This window comes from Bubalus bubalis, chromosome 11 (assembly GCF_019923935.1).
Source record: "Bubalus bubalis isolate 160015118507 breed Murrah chromosome 11, NDDB_SH_1, whole genome shotgun sequence".
NCBI lineage: Eukaryota > Metazoa > Chordata > Mammalia > Artiodactyla > Bovidae > Bubalus > Bubalus bubalis.
Genome location: NC_059167.1, coordinates 39992020 through 40013987, shown reverse-complemented (window position 1 = coordinate 40013987; position 21968 = coordinate 39992020). Strand labels below are relative to the sequence as shown.

At 35.6% G+C, this 21968-nt stretch overlaps 1 pseudogene; it reads left to right on the top strand.

The window, feature by feature from the left end:
* The window catches only part of LOC102389315, a 108176-nt pseudogene that overhangs the window by 16465 nt on the left and 69743 nt on the right, over positions 1-21968 (top strand).

Here is a 21968-nt window from a genome sequence, read left to right as displayed (position 1 = left end):
TTTTAGAAGAGAAGAAGAGAAATAGATCTGGGGTGGGTTTAGCTGTATCTGTACATTTTTATTCCTGTAAATAAAGAGTATAATCTGAAACAAATACAGTGAATTATAAGTGTGGCTTAAATATGAATAGTACTTACAAGGATTTTTGTTACATAATTTGTTATATGATAAATAGTACTCTGTGCTTTAAAATGAAAGGTATGTTAAATAAATAACCTGTAACTTACATATCAATTTATTTGCCAGTCCAGTTGGAAGCTTCCAGATACCTTTGTATTCCACTTATTTTGAGAGCACAACCCTTAGTGGTCTTACAGTACGTTAATTCAGTTTTTAAAATTCATTCATTCATTTTTGGCCATCCTGGGGCTTCATTGCTGTGTGCAGGCTTTCTCTAGTTGCGCCAAATGGGGGCTACTCTTCCTAGCGGTGAGTGGGCTTCTCCTTGCAGTGGCTTCTCTTGTTGCAGGACATAAGGTGTGTGACTTTCAGTAGTTGTGGGGCAGGAGCTTAGCTGCCCGGAGGCATGTGGGGTCTTCCCAGACCAGGGGTACAACCCATGTCCCCACATTGGTAGGTGGATTCTTAACCACTGGACCATGAGGGAAGTCCACAATTTTTTTATTGTCATAAAATACACATACAATTTTATCTTAAGCATTTTTTAAGTGTGCAATTCAGTGGCATTAGGTAAAATTCACATTTTTGTGCAGCCTTTATCACTATCCTTTCCAGAACTCTTTTCTGCTTTTCTTCTTACAATACTGAAACTGTGCCATTAAACAATAACTCCCCATCCCATTTCCCTGAGCAACTATTAATAGTATTTCATTTTCTATCTGTGTGATTTTGACCTCATATAAATGGACTTACATAGTATTTGTCTTTTTGTAACTGGCATATTTTACTTAGTATATGCCCTCAGTGTTTGTTCATATTGTAGCATATTGCAGTGTTTCTTTCCATTTCCTTCCTTCTTTTACTGCATTTGCTTATCTGTTCATCCGCCAATGGAGACTTCAGTTGCTTCCACTTTTTACTATTGTGAGCAATGTTGCTATGACCATGGATGTACAAATATCTCTTTGAGATTCTGCTTCAAATACTTTTCAGTATACATCCAGAAGTGAAATTGTTTGGATCATTTTATGATTTTTATTTTTTTGAGGAAGCATCATACTGTTTTCCTTAATGGTTATATCATTTTGCATTCTCATTAGTAGTGCACAAGTGTTTACAGTTTCTCCACGTCCTCACCAATGTTTATTATTTTCTGTGTTTGTTTTGATAGCAACCATCCTACTAGGTGTGCGATAGTACTTCATTGTATTGAATAGTTTTGCTTTGCATATTCCTAATGATTGATGATATTGAGCATCTTTTTGTGTGTTTGTTGGCAATTTGTATATCTTCTTTGGAGAAATGACTGTTCAAGTTCTTTGCCTGTGTTTGAATTGCATTGTTTTGTGTTTGTTTTTGAGTGTTAGGAGTTATCTATATATTTTAAATATTAATTCCTTATAAGAAATGTGATTTGCAAATATTTTCTCCCATTCTATAGGTTGTCTTTGTACTCTGTGGATAGTGTCTTTGGATATACGATTTTTTAAAAAACATCATGAATATGTTTATTTTTCCTCTTGTTATCTGTGCCTTTGGTGTCATACCCAAGACATTGTTGCTAATCTGACATTGTAAAGCTTGGATCATGAATCTTTTTTGAAGTAGTTTTTGTATATGGTCTTAGGTTAAAATGCAACTTTTTTTTTGCATGTGAATATCCAGTATTCCTGCAACCATTTGTTGGAAAAACTGTCTTTTTTCTTAATGGTTTTAGCATCCTTACTGAAAATCATTTGAATATATTGACCAGTACTATACTCTTCTGATTACTGTAGTTTTGTTTTGCACTTAGCTTTAAAATCAGGAAATGTAAGTCCTCTAGCTTTCTTGATCTGTTTTAGGATTCTTTTAGCTATTCAGTGTCCCTTGAGATTTCCCATGACTTTTAGCAGGGATTTTCCATTTCTGCAAAAAACTCACTGGGACTTTGATAGGTTTTGTATTAAATCTGTAAATCGTTTCAGGTAATATTATCATTTTAAGAATGTTAAATAATATTAAGTCTTTTAATCCGCTAACATGAGCTTTATTTCTATTTTTAAAAATATCTTTAATTTCTTTCACCTGTTTAATAGTTTTCTTTGTATGCTTTTCAATTCTGTGGTTAAATTGATTCCTAAGTATTTTAATCTTTTTGATACCATTGAATGTAATCATTTTCCTAATTTATTTTTAGTTGTGTTCATTATTACTGTATAAAAATGGAACTGAGTTTTGGGTGTTCACTTTCTATCCAGTTACTTTGCTGAATGTATTAGTTCTAACAGGGTTTTTTTTGTTAACTTTTCTTTTTAATATTTGAAGTTTTATATATATAAGATCATAGCATCTGTTAACAGGGATCATTAGACTTCTTCCTTCCTATCTGGACACTTTTAATTTGTTTTTCTTGCCTTATTGTTCTGACTGAGTGTCTCAGTACTATGTTGAATAGAAGTGGGAAAATCAAGTTAACTGCTCCGCTCATGACTTTGTAGGAAAAGCTTTCAGTTTCTTATAATGAGTATGATATTTTCTGTGAGTTTTTCATATATTGGTTTTGTTATGTTGAGGTAGTTTTCCTCTATTCTTAATTTTTTGAGTGTTTAATTGTGAAAATGTGTTGAGTTTTGTCAGATGATTTTTATTTTTATTTTTGGCATTTATTGAGTTGATTGTGTTGATTTGGTCCTCTATGCTGTTAATATGGTCTATTTCATCAACTGGTTTTTTTTATGTTAACCATCTTTGCATTTCAGAAATAAATCACACTTGGTCATAGTGTATAATCTTTTAATATGTGATCAAATTCCATTTGCTAGTACTTTATGAAGGTTTTTGCCTCACAATATTCTTAAGGGATATTGATCTGTAGTTTTTTCCCCAGTGTCTTTGTCTGACTTTGCTATCAAGGTAATGCTGGCCTCACAGAACTAGTTGGGAAGTTTTCTCTTCAGTTTTTGGATAAGTTTGAGAAAGAATTTTAGTTCTTTGAATGTTTGGTACATATCTCCTTTCTAATTATAGGTCTATTCAGATAGTCTATATCTGGTTAGTCTCAGATTTTCTGGTTTAGTCTTGATAGGTTTTGTGTTTCTAGGATTTTCATCTAGATTATATAACTTGTATAATTGCTCTTAATACTTTTGTATAGTCCTTTTTATTTCTATAAAATTGTTAGTAATTATTTTGGGTTTCTGGATTCAATCCCAATGTTCATGTGGGGATTTCCCACATAACATCAAGCAATTTTCAGGTGTCAGCAGGTTATCACCCGTGTTTCTGCTCCATTTGCTATAGATTGGAGGTTCCAAAAACAGCTTTCTTGAACTTAAGATACCAGTGACAAGTCCAGGTTGTTGCCTGTATTTCTGAATGACTGAGTATAATTCAGAAGTTCCCATGACTTCCTCTGTAGGTTTGACTAATTTACTAGTGCATGCGTGTGTGTTCAGTTACTCAGTTGTGTCCGACTTTTTGTTACACCATGGACTGTGTCCCACCAGGCTCCTCTGTACATGGGATTTTTTAGGCAAGAATATTGGAGCAGGTAGCAGGTAGCATTTCCTCCTCCAGGGGGTCTTCCCCACCCAGGGATTGAACCCATGTCTCCCGCATCTCCGGCATTGGCAGGTGATTCTTTACCACTGAGCCACCTGGGAAGCCCTCAATTTGCTAGAGTAGCTCACAGAACTCAGAAAAACGTTTTACTTACTAGATCACTGGTTTATTATAAAAGGATATAACTTGGGAGTAGCCAGATAGAAGAGATGTATGGTGCAAGGTATGGGGGTAGTGTGTGGCACTTTCATGCCCTCTCTAGCTGCAACGCTGTCCCCTAAATTGCCAGGTATTTGTCAACCTGGAATCTCTCCAATCCCCATTATTTTGGGTTTTTATGGAGGCTTCATTACATAGGCAGGATTGATTACGTTGTTGGCCATTGGTGATTGATTAATCTCCAGTCCTTCTCTTCTCCTCTTCCTAGAAGTTGGGAATGGGACTGACTAAAAGTTGGGAGTGAGAAGTTGGCTCCACTGACAACCAACCAATCCTGTTCCCAAAGTAACCTCATTAACATAACAACAGACACATTTATTGCAAGAAATCTCAAGGATTTTAGGAATTCTGTGTCAGAAACTGGGCCAAAGATCAAATATATATTTCTTATAGATCTCAATACCACAATAATGTCCTCCCTTTCATTTCTGGTTTTAATATTTAGAGTCTTTTTTCCCCTTAGTTCATCTAGCTAAAGGTTTGCTAATTTTGTTAATCTTTTCTGAGAACCAACTTTTGGTTTTGTTGATTTTTCTATTCTCCATATTGTTTATCTCTGAACTAACCTTAAATCTTTATTATATCTTTTCTTTTGGTAGCTTTGGGTTTAGTTTGTTATTCTTTTTCTAGTTCTTTAAGTTATAAAGTTAGGCTGCTGATTTGAGATCTTGTTTCTTTTTATAGCATTTATACCTATAAATTTCCCCCTTAGCACTCCTTTTGGAGAAGGAAATGGCAAACCACTCAAGTACTCTTGCCTGGAGAATCCCAGGGACGGCGAAGCCTGGTGGGCTGCCGTCTCTGGGGTTGCACAGAGTCGGACATAACTGAAGCAACTTGGCAGCAGCAGCACTCCTTTCATTGTGTCCCATCAATTTGATATATTGTATTTTTGTTTTCATTGGTCTATCAGATCAGATCAGTCGCTCAGTCATGTCTGACTCTTTGCGACCCCATGAAGCACAGCACGCCAGGCCTCCCTGTCCATCACCAGCTCCCAGAGTTCACTCAGACTCACGTCCATCGAGTCAGTGATGCCATCCAGCCATCTCATCCTCTGGTGTCCCCTTCTCCTCCTGCCCCCAATCCCTCCCAGCATCAGAGTCTTTTCCAATGAGTCAACTCTTCACATGAGGTGGCCAAAGTACTGGAGTTTCAGCTTTAGCATCATTCCTTCCAAAGAAATCCCAGGGCTGATCTCCTTCAGAATGGACTGGTTGGATCTCCTTGCAGTCCAAGGGACTCTCAAGAGTCTTCTCCAACATCACAGTTCAAAAGCATCAATTCTTTGGCGCTCAGCCTTTTTCACAGTCCACCTCTCACATCCATACATGACCACAGAAAAACCATAGCCTTGACTAGATGAACCTTTGTTGGCAAAATAATGTCTCTGCATTTGAATATGCTATCTAGGTTGGTCATAACTTTCCTTCCAAGGAGTAAGCGTCTTTTAATTTCATGGCTGCAGTCACCATCTGTAGTGATTTTGGAGCCCCCAAAAATAAAGTCTGACACTGTTTCCACTGTTTCCCCTGTTTCCCCATCTATTTCCCATGAAGTGATGGGACCAGATGCAATGATCTTCGTTTTCTGAATGTTGAGCTTTAAGTCAACTTTTTCACTCTCCACTTTCACTTTCATCAAGAAGCTTTTGAGTTCCTCTTCACTTTCTGCCATAAGGGTGGTGTCATCTGCATATCTGAGGTTATTGATATTTCTCCCAGCAATCTTGATTCCAGCTTGTGTTTCTTCCAGTCCAGCGTTTCTCATGATGTACTCTGCATAGAAGTTAAATAAACAGGGTGACAATATGCAGCCTTGACATACTCCTTTTCCTATTTGGAACCAGTCTGTTGTTCCATGTCCAGTTCTAACTGCTGCTTCCTGACCTGCATACAGATTTCTCAAGAGGCAGATCAGGTGGTCTGGTATTCCCATCTCTTGAAGAATTTTCCACAGTTTATTGTGATCCATACAGTTAAAGGCTTTGGCATAGTCAATAAAACAGAAATAGATGTTTTTCTGGAACTCTCTTGCTTTTTCCATGATCCAGCAGATGTTGGCAATTTGATCTCTGGTTCCTCTGCCTTTTCTAAAACCAGCTTGAACATCAGGAAGTTCATGGTTCACATATTGCTGAAGCCTGGCTTGGAGAATTTTGAGCATTACTTTACTAGCATGTGAGATGAGTGCAATTGTGCGGTAGTTTGAGCATTCTTTGGCATTGCCTTTCTTTGGGATTGGAATGAAAACTGACCTTTTCCAGTCCTGTGGCCACTGCTGAGTTTTCCAAATTTGCTATAAGTATTTTCTAATTTATTTATTTTATTTTTTTTAAATTTTATTTTATTTTTAAACTTTAGAATATTGTATTAGTTTTGCCAAATATCAAAATGAATCTGCCACAGGTATACCTGTGTTCCCCATCCTGAACCCTCCTCCCTCCTCCCTCCCCATACCCTCCCTCTGGGTCGTCCCAGTGCACCAGCCCCAAACATCCAGTATCGTGCATCGAACCTGGACTGGCGACTCGTTTCATACATGATATTATACATGTTTCAATGTCATTCTCCCAAATCTCCCCACCCTCTCCCTCTCCCACAGAGTCCATAAGACTGATCTATACATCAGTGTCTCTTTTGCTGTCTCGTATACAGGGCTAATTTATTTTTTGAATTCTTTGGTTAATTGATTTTTTAAAAAATTTCTACTGATTTGTGAATTCTGCAGTTTTCTCTCTTATTGGTTTCTAACTTCATATCATTGTGTTGGAGACTTTATTTGTGTCCTAACATTGTCCTGTATGGAAAAATGACCCATGTGCATTTAAGAAGAATATATATTTGGTTGTTATTTGGTAAAGAATTCTGCATATACCTGTTATACCTGGTTGGTTTATTGTGTTGTTCAAGTCCTCTATTATCTTTTGTCTGTTTATTTTATCTATTATTGCAATAGAGGTATTGAAATCTCCACTTCCTCTTGTAGAACTGTTTATTTCTCTGTTCAGTTCTGCTAAAACTTCTTCCTTGCCTCCAAAACCTCACAGTTGTGAAATACTACTGGAAATTTGTGTAAAAAGTTGCCAATTTTTATTGCTTTTTTAAAGCTGTATTTTCATAGTTTGGTTAAATTTGATGGCTTCTGTATTAATTCATTAGTGTTAAATTATATATAAAGCTTCACTTTTTTGTGTATATATAGTATATAGTAATAATTATTTTGGTAATTAAATTTTTTAATCAATTAAGCTAGATTGATTTAATTTTATTTAAATATATATAACAATCATTTTTATTTTTTAACAAATCAATAAAATAAGAGTTTAAAAAATAAAATTAGAAGAAATAGAAAATACCTCATTTTAAAGTTCATGTTTTCAATCTTTACTTTACAATTTGTTAGCTTCCAGACAATAGACATTCTTGTTGAGAAAAGAAGTAATAACAATTTCATATATGTATATATATATTTTTTTCATCAATGTTCAAAAATTTTGTCATCTTTCCATGACCCCTGACAGCTCTGCCAATTACTCTGTAGAAGCTTGAACACAGGAAATATAGCAATCTCTAGTGTCAATCATGAAAATTAGGATTCAACTCCATGAGCAGCTCATGTAAGAACCTGTAGACCAGGAGACACAGCAGTGAGATAGGAGACAAAAATTATTATTCCATTTTAATTATCCTAAGGAGACTAGAGGTATAAGAGAATAGTCCACTTGACTAATGCAGAGATGGGATGGGGAGAACCTACTATAATCTTCCTAAAGCTGAGCAGAAATCTCCAACATGATCTGGAAGGCCCTGGGTAGCTCTGTTTAAAAGTAAAGCATTGTTCAATCTATCAGCAAATTTTAAAGTGTGATCTAAGAGTTACCCCACTGAAGATCAAATTTTGAATTTGAGGACTTTATCCTCCTATATCTCCTGAATTAGTATCTATGATATTGAGTTTTAATAATTTGCATTTCTAACTAGATAGCCAGTAGATTATTTCTAAATAGTACTTTATGGAGACATAACTGTATATAGTAAATTATGTGTGGTGACCACCCAGAACAAGATGTAGAACAATTTTATTGTTATCCCATAAAGTTCATCTTGGTCTTTTTCAGTCAATTCTCAGTACTCCAACTGTGTTAAGCACAATTCTGACTTTTCTCAACATACATTGGTTTTACCTGTTCTTGAGCCTTAGCAACATGGAACCTACCATAGATAATTGTTTCTGTTTTCCTTCTCTCAGCATGCTATTTTTGAAGCAAAGTAATTTTTAGGTACACTAGAAGTTGAAAACCAAAGTTCTCTGGAACAGAAATTATCATAAGGAAGCCTGTTTTTGGAGCTCCTCTGTGATGGGATGGACTCTTTTCAAGCTATTCCATTTTAAGGCTGTATTGTACCTGAGACAAAATCCATTACATGGTTGCCAAATAGTCTGTTGTGTTCCTCCTGCATTCATGATTTCACACACAGAGGCCAAATCAGCTGAAGAAATCAACCATTGATTTTTATCATCCTGCTTTTCACATTTCTAAAGTTATGTTTGTCTCCATCTTGAAATTCTTCAAGAAGTTTAATAATAGTACAATGACAGCTTGTCAAAATTTTAGTAATATTTGGCTTTAAATAAAATAATCACAAGTGGCTGAATAATTCAGCATTCATCATTTCTTCTCAGAATCCTCTCAGCTTGATTTCTACAAGATTTCACTCAAGAATTGTAAGTAGTTTCTCAGAATGGGAAGTATAACATAGCAGGAAAGCAAAGTTACAATTATCAGAGAAGCGTGAAAATTATGATGGAAAACACCTATTAGACCACCTAGGCTTCAGCTCTGCAGAGGAGATTTTGGTTATTGTGGTAGGTTGCCAGGGGTTTTGCTAAATTTAGTGATTTGAGCAATTTGGTTTCTGCTACTCTTTTGGCTAAGTTTTCTGTAATTGATTAATTGTTGCAGGATCAAAGTTTTACTGGGTATGTAACTTAATTTTTGCTTCTAAGTTGTAAAAATATCCTGTGTTTCTCCTCTATTCTCACACTACTACCTACTTCACTTCTGACATCAGATATGTGGCTTTTTACACACATCAAGCAGTTCTCCAACACCAGGTGGATGTCCCATAATTCAGTTCAATTCTGACACTATCTGCCTCGATATATCAATAGCTTCATATCTCGCAAGTAAATCTGTCCCACAAGACTTCCCCCACTTCAGATGCCAATCATAAATTCAGGTTGTCACTGTACTTCTGTCAGGCTGTATACACCAAGATTCCTATAATCCCTTCCTTGAGTTTTATTATTTGTTAGAATGGCTCACAGAACTCAAGGGAAACTTACTTATGTTAACTGGTTTATTATAAAAGATATAATTAGTGATATAGATAAATAGCCAGATGAAGAGATATGTAGAGCAAGGTACAGGAGAGTTCTGAGTACACTAACATCTGTCTCCCTATAGTTGGAGTGTGCCACCCTCCCAGCACCTGGATGTATTCATCAACCCAGAAGCTCTCCCAGCTCTGTATTTTTGGTTTTTTTTTTTTTAATGGAGGCTTCATTACATAGACTTCCCTGTGGCTCAGCTGGTAAAGAATACCCCTGCAATGCAGAAGACCTGGGTTCAATACCTGGTTTGGGAAGATCCCCTGGAGAAGGGAAAGGCTACCCACTCCAGTATTCTTCCTAGAGAATTCCATGGACTGTATTGTCCATGGGATCTCAAAGAGTCGGACATGACTGAGTGACTTTCACTTCACTTCACTTTACTTCATCACACAGACATGATCAATGATTAACTCAGTCTCCAGTCCCTCTTCCCTTCCCAGAGTATAAAAGGCGAGGCCATGAGTTTCCAGCTTCTAATCATGGCTTGGTCTCTAGTGGTTAGCCCCCAACATGAAGTTATTGATGGGCCCACCAAGAGCTGTCTCATTAGAACTAAAGACACTATTGTCATCCCGTGAATTCCAAGGAATTTGAGAGCTTCAGAAACCAAGGTCAAAGAGACAAAATATTAGAAAAAGAAAGATATTTCTACTTCTCTTAGCTGTGGTTTTTCCAGTAATCATGAATGGATCTGAGAGTTGTACCATAAAGAAGACTGAGTGCTGAAGAATCAATGCTTTTGAATTATGGTGCTGGAGAAGACTCTTGAGAGTCATTTGTACTGCAAGGAGATCAAACCAGTTAATCCTAAAGGAAATCAACCCTGAATGTTCATTGGAAGGACTGATGCTAAAACTGAAGCTCTAATACTTTGGCCACCTGCTGCAAAGAACTGACTCATTGGAAAAGACCCTGATGCTGGGAAAGATTGAAGGCAAAAGGAGAAGGGGGCAGCAGAGGATGAGATCATTAGATAGCATCACTGATTCAGTGGACATGGATTTGAGCAAATTCTGTGAGATACTGGAAGACAGGGGTGCCTGGTGTGCTGCAGTCCATGAGGTCACAAATAGTTGGACATGATTTAGTGACTGAACAGCAACAATGAAACTTGTCTTAAGCCATCATAAAGGATTTAGGAGCAACATGCCAGATACAGGGGGCAGAGACCAGATTATATATTTTTCATTATTTCACACCTTCTCATAAATTTCCTTCTACATACTAAAATACTAAATACTACATAAAAACTAAATACTGCATACTAAAATAATGTCAACTTGCTTTTCATTAAATAATCATCTCCTGGCCTCTTATGTCTGAAGACTTGATGACGGAAGTTGGAAGTGACTTGTCTCACTTCCATACTGCTATTTTACTAGCACACCTCTTTGAGTGGGTGGGGGAAAGCGTGTAAGATTAAATTAGAAGAAAAATCTAGACAATGGGTGATCTCTGCATAGCTAATGGGCAGCAAGGGAATACTCATTACAAGCACTAATGAGAGATGGCCATTAAAGATAGTATTAGCTAAAATTGACCCTATCAGGAAAATATACTGGGGTGATTTGGAACCTTAAATATTCCCTTTTTCACTTGCATCATTAGCACAAAGAGCCTTTTTTAAAAAATAATCTTTCCATAAATTTATATTTTGTTCTATTTAGTTTCTTTCTTAAATTAGCTATCAGTGTTTTCAGAAGAAAGATATATAAACTATCATTCAGTTTATAGATTTGTAAATTGTTCTCAACCTAAAGCAAATATTTATCCACACTGGATCCTTAACACTATCCTGTTCTAAACATATTTCACCAAGAGATATATCAACTTGTATGTCTGGGACTTTCAAAATGGTCAGTAAGAGGCTCACAGATTACCATCACAGTTTTACAGGATGCAATGGTTTCTGCTCTCATTTATTGTAGGAATGAAAGCCACTATAACTCTGGGTCACTTGAATGTCCTAGTAGCCCCATTACCTTCTGCTTCAAAGAAGAATACCTCATTGAAATTGTTACTAATTCTAAGCTGAGGTCTTTTCCATCTCTTTGACCTTTGATGCTTTCCCATTGATTCAGCATGAATTCTGTTTCATAGAGATGGAGATAAAATGCACATTTTCTCTCTGTGTTCCATTTTGTACATTTCAGAGAAATGGACATTTTATAACTTTGAAGTTTGTGCTAAAAGATTAGGTATCAAAAAAAAAAAGGAGAAATATTTGATTTCCAGAAATCTTAAAATGGGTAAACCCTCCAAAGTGATCTATAAAAACAGAACATTTGAATTAGGAACAAAAAATATGTGGGTCAGAATTGTGGCTTTGCTGTCTGAACCTCATTTTCTTCTTCTGTGAACTGGAAATAGTAATACTTGTTCCACCTGTTGCAGAGGTTTTGGCTCTTTTTGTGTGTTTGTGTGTGTGCGTGTGTGTGTAAGAAGATCAAAGGAGGTTATCTATGTGTACTAAGATTATGTGTACACCTTGTGTACTAAGAAGTACTGTGGACATGTTACCTGTTGCTTTTACTGCTCTTGGTGCTGGTGCTGATGGTGATAGCAAGCATTCTGCCAAACTGAAAGTCAGACAGATTGGAATTCAAATCCAAGTCGCTTTTGTACTTACTGCATGTCATATTTTTATATTATAGTTTCCTCATCTATAAAATGGCATTAAAAATTAGTATCTATAATCAACTCACAGAAGTGTAACTTTAAATAATATATAAAGCATATAGTTCTTAATAAATGCTAAAGAGATAAGAGATAAATGTTACTTTTCTTTCTAATTCCTTCCTCCACACCATGTACACATATGCACACATACTGTAAAAAATAAATTTGAAACTAGGGAAAGAATTGGTCATTTATAGTCTAAATCTGTGTGTGGCTAAATCTGGCCCATCATCTATCTTAGTAAACAAAGTTTTATTTGAATAATACCACACTCATTTGCTTACGTAGTATCTATAGATGCTTCAGCAATATAATGACAGATTTGACTAGTTGCAACAGAAATTATATGGCCTACAAAGCCTAAAGTATATTTACAGGCCCATATGGCCAATAGGGGTTTCCCAGGTGGAGCTAGTGGTAAAGAATCTGTCTGCCAATGCAGAAGATGCAAGAGATGCTAGTTCCATCTTTGAGTTGGGAAGATCCCCTGGAGGAGGAAATGGCAACCCACTCTGGTATTCTTGCCTGGAAAATCCCATGGACAGAGGAGCCTGGCGGGCTAGCGTCCATGGGGCCACAAAGAGTTGAACACAACTGAGTGATTGAGCATGGCCAAGAGAAGAAATTTGCTTATCTCTGGTCTAGAAGAAGGTCTAGATCTAATATTAAAAACATAAGAAGTAAATAGTCCTGTCACCAAGTGGTTACTTAAACTTGGCGGTATAGGTGTACTCAAACTTTTTGGTGTCAGCACAACTTTACAATTAAGAAAACTTTTATTTGTGTTGGTTCTGTATTTATCATATTTGAAATTAAAAGCAATTTTTAAATTACTTGTATATTAATTCATTTAAAATAACAATAAACTTATTATACACTACAACAAATGACTTCTTTGAACAATAACTATTTTTCCAAAGGAAAAAAAAGATCAGTAAAAAGATTAACATTGCTTTATGTTTTTGCAAATCTTTTCAAAACTTGGGTTAATGGAAGATTCTGGGAATCTTATATTGTGTCTGGATTCAATCTATTCTAATATCACATGTATATAGCCTCTGTGAAATCCCACTGCACACTTACAGCAGAACGAGAGTGCAAAAGGAAAAGAATTTCCTAGCATTATTAAACTGTGGTGTCGGTGAAGACTGTTAAGAGTCCCTTGGACTGCAAGGAGATCCAACCAGTCCATCCTAAAGGAAATCAGTCCTGAATGTTCATTGGAAGGACTGATGCTGAAGCTGAAGCTCCAATACTTTGCCCATCTGATGTGAAGAACTGACTCATTGGAAAAGACCCTGATGCTGGGAAAGATTGAAGGCAGGAGGAGAAGGAGACAACAGAGGATGAGATAGTTGGATGGCATCACCGATGCGATGCACGGGAGTTTGAGTAGGCTCAGGGAGTTGGCAATGGACAGGGAAGCCTGTTGTGCTGCAGTCCATGAGGTTGCATGACTGAGTGACTGAAATGAATTGAGCATTATTATGATAATAGTTTTGAATTTGGGGGCCCCCAGTTGTCCCAGATTGCACTTTGAGAACCATTTTTATGTGGTTGCATGTATGGGGTTTCCCAGGTGATTCAGTGGTAAAGAATCTGCCTGCCGATGCAGAACATGCAAGAGATGTGGGTTCAATCCCTGGGTCAGGAAGATTCCCCTGGAGAAGAAAATGAAGAAGAAAAACCCACTCCAGTATTCTTGCCTGGAGAGTTCCATGGACAGAGGAGCCTGACGGGCTACATTCTGTGGGGTTGCAAAGAGTTGGACGTGACTGAGCATGCACATACGTGAACTTATAGTAAAATCCAAACGGAGATAATAATCTATAACTCCTCAAAAAATAAATTTAAATGCTTTGGATACTTGATCAATTTTACTCTGCTTCACAGCAAATCATTTTTTTTTTCTGAATACAGATATATTTTGTTAAGCAAAAGAATGTCTAAAATGTAGTCCTTAATTTGAAATCCAACATATAAAACCATGTATTTTCTATTGATCTGCATTAAAAAAATAAGGACAGATACACATATGCTGGGCTTAACACAATTTTACAGCTAAAATGCTGTGCTTTCATTACTGAGGAGGCACACTATACTAGCCCAGAATCGGGGTTTTATGAGGATCCATTTTTAAATATAGTTGCTTCTACTATTACAAAGTCTCTGGTGTAAAATGAAAGAAACATATAAAGTTTGATGTAAATAAAATGATCTTTAAAAATTAAAATATAATACATGCCCGTTGCAGATGACTTTGAAATATATGTAAGCAAAACCCCAAATAAAAATATATCCTAAACCACTAGAAACAATTACCTTTTGAATTTTTTTGGTATTATTATTATTGTTTTAAATAGATACCTTTGGTTCTATGTATCCAAAACTTAAAAACTGGTACTGCATTATTTTATCTTTCCTAAGATATTCACTTGGTTAAAAACCTCCAATACTCTCTTAACAAAATCTCATAATAAATATTCATTTGAAAAAATTAAAGTATTTTAAAACATTTTCCTTAAAAATTATTTTGTTTAGGATCTAGAAAAATTATTTAGGAAAACATTATTTTTGCATTTAAAGTAAAAGTACTCAGTTCTTTTTTATTAGAGGATAGAAAAATTAATGAAATTCTCCTTAAGATTTAAATAAGGTATAATAAACTTGTGTAAAATGCATGACTGCAATAAGTTTGACATTATTTCAGTCAGAAAAGATTGGGTAATGAAATGAATAATGTTGGGATCCTGATCAGCTGAACGGTGAAAATTTAATTTTTTAAGAATAGATTGAATAATGCTAAAAAAATAGAAAAGAGATTTTGACTTATAGCCATTAAAATCCCCCAGTCATATTTAGGATAATTAAACTTAAAAATGACAGTGAACTCAAGAATTGTATTAATAATAAGCTGCTATGATGTATGATATGTATCACTGTACATTATATGTACATTTTCAGTTTTGAAAGTCTGCAGCTTCAAACTACCTCTCACTTCATCTGTATAGTCAACACATGGCAAATTGTAATAATAGCATATATTAATGAAAGCGTATGTTTACTGAATATCTGTTTCATGAAAAATATAGTCTTATTTTAAGAAAGCATATAATTTATCTTATAAAATATTTTCTTTTCTGCCAGCCATGTATATCTTTTACAAAACGGATACAATAGCAGTAGTGGATTAATAGTCCATCCTCATTAATATCAATAGAAATTAATTATCAAAGGAATGTGAATTAATATAAATTTCTCAGTGAAATGCAGAAGACTGTTTTGGACTCAGAGACCATCCGTTTTGTAACTGAACTAGGTTTTGTGCTTCTACTGGGTATTGCAGCTATAAACATGAAAAAGAGATTCACATTTCAGAAGAAGGAACTTTAAAGAATCAGGTGCAAAGTGCAGGGAGCATTAATTCTGCATAGATGGAGTAGGATAGTCTAAGTTGTGGCATGTGGAAGAGAATCTTTTCACACATGGGGGATCTACTGGTGTAAGAAAACTTCCATCAAAAAGTGGCTTCCTTCTAGGTATTTCATATGACATAAATATTATCATTTTTTCCCATTCACAAATCATCTTTTCTTCTGGAGTTTTCTCCTTCTGGAGAAGGAAAGTCCAGGGTAGGAAATGTTTAATTGTTACAATCATAAAGTGTATATTCATTTGCTAAGTCTGCACCAGAGTAAGAGAGACAAAGTTCTACCTTTAGCAATATGTCCATCAAATTCTCTTTTACACTGAAGAAATGATACAGGAGTGAAAGTAAGTCATGTTATTCTGGGGGTAAACTTGAAAATCCTCTTTAATTCATGAAAACTAAATTATTCATAATTATGAGACCTTATTAACAGCAGTACATCTTTGTGACACTTTGTGTGCCTCAATACTAAAGGTTGAGACTTTCTGTTAAAAATGATGCTATATGATTCCCACTCACTTTGCTTCATAATCCTCATAGACTCTTTTGCTTCCTGATTCTTCCATGCCTTGTATAACTGTTTGTCAGGTCTAGCCAGTTCTTACTCCTTTGAAATGTATTTAGTTTCTATCCTTTCATTATCATTTTCATTGCCACATCTTAATACAAATTTTTGTTATTTGTTATCTGGAAAATCACAAAGTTTTCAAGCTATGGCACATTGGGAACTGAGAATATCTGTGTGGATATTTTGCGTTTTTAATGCAGTTGAATATCAGTGTACTGATATTTCACAGTGCATGCATGAGGTCACTCTTATTGTGTTACATAAAAGTGATGTTTCAATGGGGACATTGTGTTAAAGTAAAGTAATGTAAAAATTGGAATAAATATTATAAAGTTTTTGAGCAAAACTCAAGATTGATTTCTGATTAAAAACGAAACAAAAAATTTCTTGAAAAGTAGAAATACCAGTATTCTTAAAGATGTATCAAGCATGCCAATAAAATTTCTGAACAGTATCATTTTATTAAATTCATTACTGTTGAATGAGCAGGAATCTTAGAGTTAATAATTAGCATTTGGTATTTCTGAGAACTCAGATCAATGCAATCAAATATAAAACAAAAATAAGTAATTACAAAGAAGTGATAGCTTTTATTAATTATAAATAATACAGATACCAGTTCAGTTCAGTAACTCATTCGTGTCTGACTCTTTGTGACCCCATGGGCTGCATCATGCCAGGCTTCCCTGTCCATCACCAACTACCAGAGCTTGCTCAAACTCATGTCCATTGAGTTGGTGACGCCATCCAACCATCTCATACTCTGTCATTCCCTTTCTCCTCCTGTCTTCAATCTTTCCCAGCATTAGGGTCTTTTCTAATGAGTCTGCTCTTCACATCAGATGGCCAAAGTATTGGATCTTCAGCTTCAGCACCAGTCCTTCCAATGAACATTAAGAGTTGATTTCCTTTAGGATTGACTGGTTTGATTTCCTTGCTGTCCAAGGGACTCTCAAGAGTCTTCTCCAACACCACAGTTCAAAAGCATCAATTCTTTGGCACTCAGCTTATCATCCAACCTTCATCTCCATACATGACTACTGGAAAAACCATAGCTTTGACTAGATGGACCATTTTCGGTAAATAATGTCATTGCTCTTTAATATGCTGTCTAGGTTGGTCATAGCTTTTCTTCCAAGGAGCAAGTGTCTTTTAATTTCATGGCTGCAGTCACCATCTGCAGTGATTTTGGAGCCCCAGAAAATAAAGTTTGCCAGTATTTCCATTGTTTCCTCATCTATTTGCCATGAAGTAATGGGTTGGATGCCATGATCTTAGTTTTTTGAATGATGAGTTTTAAGCCAGCTTTTTCACTCTCCTCTTTTGCTTTCATTAAGAGGCTCTTTAGTTCCTCTTTGCTTTCTTCCATAAGGGTGGTGTCATCTGAGTATCTGAGGTTATTGATATTTCTCCCTGCAATCTTGATTCTAGCTTGTGCTTCATCCAGCCCAGCATTTTGCATGATGTATAAGTTAAATAAGAAGGGTGACAATATATACGGCCTTGATGTACTCCTTTCCCAATTTGGAGCCAGTCTGTTGTTCCCTGTCTAGTTATAATTGTTGCTTCTTAAGCTGCATACAGATTTCTCAAGAGGCAGGTAAGGTGTTCTGATATACCCATCTCTTTAAGAATTTTCCAGTTTGTTGTGATCCACACAGTCAAAGACTTTGGCATAGTCAATAAAGCAGATGTTTTTTCTGGAACTCTCTTGCTTTTTTGATGATCCAACAGATGTTGGCAATTTGATCTCTGGTTCCTCTGCCTTTTCTAAATCCAGCTCGAACATCTGGGAATTCACAGTTTATATATTGTTGAAGCCTAGCTTGGAGAATTTTGAGCATTCTTTGCAAACGTGTGAGAAGAGTACAACTGTGCAGTAGTTTGAACATTCTTTGGCATTGCCTTTCTTTGGGATTGGAATGAAAACTGACCTTTTCCAGTCCTGTGGCCACTGCTGAGTTTTCCAAATTTGCTGGCATATTGAGTGCAGCACTTTCATAGCATCATCTTTTAGGATTTGAAATAGCTCAACTGGAATTCCATCACCTCCACTAGCTTTGTTCGTTCGGTATCTCTAATTTTCTTAAAGAGGTCTCTAGTCTTTCCCATTCTATTGTTTTCCTCTATTTCTTTGCATTGATCACTGAGGAAGGTTTTCTTATCTCCCCTTGCTGTTCTTTGGACTTCTGTGTTCAGATGGTGTATCTTTCCTTTTCTATTTTGCCTTTAGCTTCTCTTCTTTTCTCAGCTATTTGTAAGGCCTCCTCAGACAACCATTTTGCCTTTTTGCATTTCTTTTTCTTGAGGATGGTCTTGATCACTGCCTCCTATACAATGTCACAAACCTCTGTCCATAGTTCTTCAGGCACTCTATCAAACCTAATCCCTTGAATCTATTTGTCACTTCCACTGTATAATCGTAAGGGATTTGTTTTAGGTCATATCTGAATGATCTAGTGGTTTTCCCTACTTTCTTCAATTTAATTCTGAATTTTGCAATAAGGAGTTCATGATCTGAGCCACAGTCAGCTCCTGGTCTTGTTTTTGCTGACTGTATAGAGATATATGGAACCTTAAAATGATCATTACATCTGATCATGACGTCTACCTTAAAAAATAATACTAGGGTAAAAAGGTATCAATAATGATGATTTTTAAAGTTATTTGTCTTAACAAAAATTTTGAAAGATCTAAATGTTCAGTTATAGGCAAATGATTTATGAATATGACACATTTTGAATGGCATTAAACTTGATTTTAATGAGGCATTTGAATCACTCAATGTCTGTACCTTAAGACCCTGCTGAAACATAAAGAATGTTATAATAATAAATATGTAATATTATGGTAGCTATGTAAAAAGAAAAAGAACAAAATGGAAGGAAAATAATGGAATCTGAATAGGGATTATCTTTGGACAGTAGATTCTTAGTTTCTTTTATTTTACAAATTTTAAATTTGCAAACTTACTACCATGAGAATATATTATTTTTATAATTAGAAAACATTAATTGAGTGCTAAATAAATAAATGTAATTCAGCTTAGAATTCACTTCCTCCAAGGAACCTTTCTTGATTAATCTCACTGACATTGATCATTGCTTTATGCTGTGCCCCCATACTTATGCATTCAGTTCATATTATATTAATTTGCATGTTTTAAAAATCAATTATGAGCATAATTATGTTATTTCCACACATACATAGTGTAGTCTTCACACAGACTTATAAACTTCAGAATACAATGAGCTGCATGTGTATTTCCTACCTTGTTTCTACAATAATTCATGTGATAGTTTTCAGAGATTGAATGTTAAGTTACTGAACACCTGATGAAATGTGGTACTATCTGACAAGAGGAATAAACATGAAATATACATAAAATCCAATCCACCATTCTCTAAATTCTTTATTGCCATAAACCTTAGTTATTGAATCTTAAAAAATACATATTTAAAAGTTGAATATTATACTTTGTTAGCTGTATATTATCATTTCAAATCAAAATGATAAAAGTTTATCCAATAATACTGTCCTTGTAAAAAATTTTAAGCTCTCACTTTCTTCCACTGCTACATTTCTTTTGTATTCATGTATTTCTTAGTTCTTCCTGAGTTTTCATCAGAATTCATCTAAAGTATTTTCATGTAAAGTTAGATATTAAAGAAAAAATGGATAACTGTTTCTAGTTTAGGTAGAAGTCATTACCGCTGCATTCCTTATTAACATATATGCACTGTTTCTTTGTGTCCCAGATGTTCAAGCATATGGGAATGAAAGAAATCAATGAATTGGAACCTCTTGATTCAGTTATTCTGGTGACAAACAATCTGTATTGCTCATTGATGATTGTTTTACCCTTGACAAAGTGGCTGCAACAGTTGCTTGCAGATGTAGATACACTTAATTTCTTTTCTCCACTTCTCACCCCATTGTATTTGTTATTCTGCATCAGAGAAAAATTTAAGAAACATGGCATTAACTGCATGCACTCCCACTTATTGTTTAGCTGAGGAATGCTAATAGTATTTCCTATTGAATCCAGATGAGAAAACATGACACATTAAATGAAATAATTTAGTGAAGATTTTTACTCATTTCAGGGAGCAGGACTGAACAATAGTTGTGCATCACTCTTGAAAAAGGATAAGAAAATAGGCTCCAATGAAAGTATATTTTCCCAGAAGCAAAGGAAAATTATAGATATATAAATTAAAATAATATTTTAAAGTTAGGTAATATAAGGTATGAAATTATTGTGTCATATACAATTGATGTGAAGGTGAACAATGATGCAGAAATTCAGAAAGTAAGAAGGAAAATGAGATAGATGAATAATGGTTGCAAGGCTAATTCTTATGCAATTATCAGCTGTTTAGTTGCTAAGTCATGTCCAACTCTTTGAAACCCCATGGCCTGCAGCATGCCAGGCTTCCCTGTCCTTCACCATCTCCTGGAGTTTGCTCAAACTCATGTCCATTGAGTCAGTGATGCCATCCAACCATCTCATTCTCTGTCATTCCCTTCTCCTCCTGCATTAAATCTTTCCTGGCATCAGAGTCTTTTCCAGTAAGGTGGCTTTTTGCATCAGGTGGCCAAGTATTAGAGCTTCAGCTATCAGCCCTTCCAAAGAATATTCAGGGTTGATTTCCTTTAGAATTGACTGATTTGATCTTCTTGCTGTCCAAGGGATTATCAAGGGTCTTCTCCAACACCACAGTTCTAAAGCATCATATCCTCACTGCTCAGCCTTCTTGGTGGCCCAACTCTCACATCTGTACATGACTACTAGAAAAACCATAGCTTTGACTAGACCAACCTTTGTCAGCAAAGTAATGTCTTTGCTTTTTACTATGCTGTCTAGGTTTGTCATAGCTTTTCTTTCAAGGAGCAAACATCTTTTAATTTCATGGCTGCAGTCTCTGTCCACAGTGATTTTGTAAAATCTGTCACATTTTCCATTGCTTCCCCATCTATTTGCCATGAAGTGATGGGACTAGATGCCATCATCCTAGTTTTTTTAATGTTGAGTTTTAAGCCAGTTTTTTTCACTCTCCTATTTTACATCCATCAAGAAACTCTTTAGTTCCTCTTCATTTTCTGCCATTAAGTTGGTATGACCTGAATATCTGAGGTTGTTATTCCTCCTGGAAATCTTGATTCCAGCACAGAATTTCACATGATATACTCTGCATATAAGTTAAATAAGCAGGAAGACAGTATACAGCCTTAATGTACTCCTTTCCCAATTTTGAACCAGCCCATTGTTCCATATAGGGTTCTAATAGTTGCTTCTTGACCTGCATACAGGTTTCTCAGGAGGCAGCTAAGGTGGCCTGGTATTCCCATCTCTTGAAGAGTTTTCCGCAGTTTGTTGTGATCTGCACAGTCAAAAGCTATAGCATAGTCAATGAAGCAGAAGTAGATGTTTTCTGGAATTCTCTTGCTTTTTCTATGATCCAATTGATATTGGCAATTTGATCTCTGGTTCCTCTGCCTTTTATAAATCCAGATTTTGCATCTGGAAGTTTTTCATTCACATACTGTTGACGGCTAGCTTGAAGGATTTTGAGCATTATCTTCCTAGCATTTGAAAATGAGCACAGTTTTGTGGTAGTTTGGACATTTTTTGGCATTGCCCTTCTTTGGGATTGGAATAAAACTGACCTTTTCCAGTCCTGTGGCCACTACTGAGCTTTCCAAATTTGCTGGCATATTAAGTGCAGCACTTTAACAGCATCTTTTAGGATTTGAAATAGCTCAGCTGGAATTCCATAATTTTCACTAGCTTTGTTTGAAGTGATGCTTCCTAAGGCCCACTTTACTTTGCAATCCAGGGTGTCTGGCTCTAGGTGAGTGACCATACCATTTTGGTTATCTAGGTCATTAAGACCTTTTTTATACATAGCTCAATCCAAATTTGAAAGAAGTAGAGTGTTGATAATATTACATTTAATGTATATGTGATATTATAAAGGTAAATATTGCAACATAGTTTAAAAAAGAAGT